Source organism: Rattus rattus, chromosome X, assembly GCF_011064425.1.
Source record: "Rattus rattus isolate New Zealand chromosome X, Rrattus_CSIRO_v1, whole genome shotgun sequence".
Lineage (NCBI taxonomy): Eukaryota > Metazoa > Chordata > Mammalia > Rodentia > Muridae > Rattus > Rattus rattus.
Window position 1 is genome coordinate 96010815 of NC_046172.1, and position 1238 is coordinate 96012052.

The 1238-nt window shown below is 39.8% G+C and overlaps 1 pseudogene; it reads right to left on the reverse strand.

Annotated features, from left to right (window-relative positions):
* Positions 1–409: 409 nt before the first annotated feature.
* Positions 410–951, reverse strand: LOC116888970 (annotated as a pseudogene).
* Between the last annotated feature and the right edge of the window lie 287 nt (positions 952–1238).

The following is a 1238-nucleotide window of genomic DNA, read 5'->3' on the forward strand; positions in this document are numbered from 1 at the left end:
TACCATAGCATAGAAAGCAGGCCAATCTTTGCCATCGACAGGCACATTCGTAATTTCTTCCACGTTTACTACTTGGTAATTCTGTATTTGAGGATGGTTTTCCTCATTCTGGTTGTAACTATTTTGTGTGCATTTCTCCCATGACAGTTGATAATATGCCTTACTCAGTGCCCTTATTTTTTTTTTTTTTGAATCCACACATCTTTCCAAGATTGGTTTATTTTAGTTCACTGTGTTAGTTTCATAGTGCTATATAACAAATGGTCCTAATTGAGACTAGGGAGAAGAAGGCTTAGCTTTGGTCACACAACCTTAAGGAGTTAAATTTGTTTTCCTAGAGTTGATGTCACCGGGATAATCTTTCTTTTTAAAAAACTTTATCTGCATTGATTTTATGCTGAATTTATTCCTATGCCACGAGTTTTTGCTTCTTCAGCTTCTTCTGGGGTATCTTTTTCTTCTGCGCAACCTCCCCTAGCTTTGGAACAATCTGTTCCTTCTCAGTGAGGATCATCTCAATGTGGCAGGGGGAGCTCATATATGGGTTAATCTGGCCATGTGCTCTGTAGGTTTGTCATTTTATCTTAGGTGCCTTGTTCACCTGGATGTATTCAATGACTAGAAAATTTACATTGAAAACCTTAAGTTCAGCATTACTCTCTGCATTTTTAAGCATGTGCAGTAAAAACTCAGCACTCTTTTTTGGCCACCATCCTTGTGTCCAGCCTCACTGTCCTGGGCACACCTACTGACTCCACCATTGTATTGCTGGAATGGCACACATTACTTCTTCAAAGTGACATCCTTCACATACTTGGTGGCTTTGTGGATATGCATACCCTCAATGGCCTGGGCAGTTTCCCAGATGTTCTAAAAGTGAACACGAAGGTTTGAACCTCTTGATTTGCATGATTTTGTGGAGTTTTCTGGGTTGAGAGAGTAGCAAACCATCTTTACATGTCACCTTTGGCCGCTTACAAGCAGAGAGGAGGATAAACTTCTTGTGCACAGTGTAAAGGTTGTCTTTGTATTATTCAAATATTGATTTCTGTACCAGCAGAGGGTTGAGTATGGTCTGGACTTTTGTATTGTTATTTTATGAAGCATCACCTATTTCAGTATTTTGTAAACCTTCTTGTCTATCAGCCTCTGATTGGTTCAATAAAGAGCTGATGGCCTATAAAGCAGGTCAGGAGAGGAAAGGCATGGCATCCCAGCAGAGAAAGTAACTCTGAAAA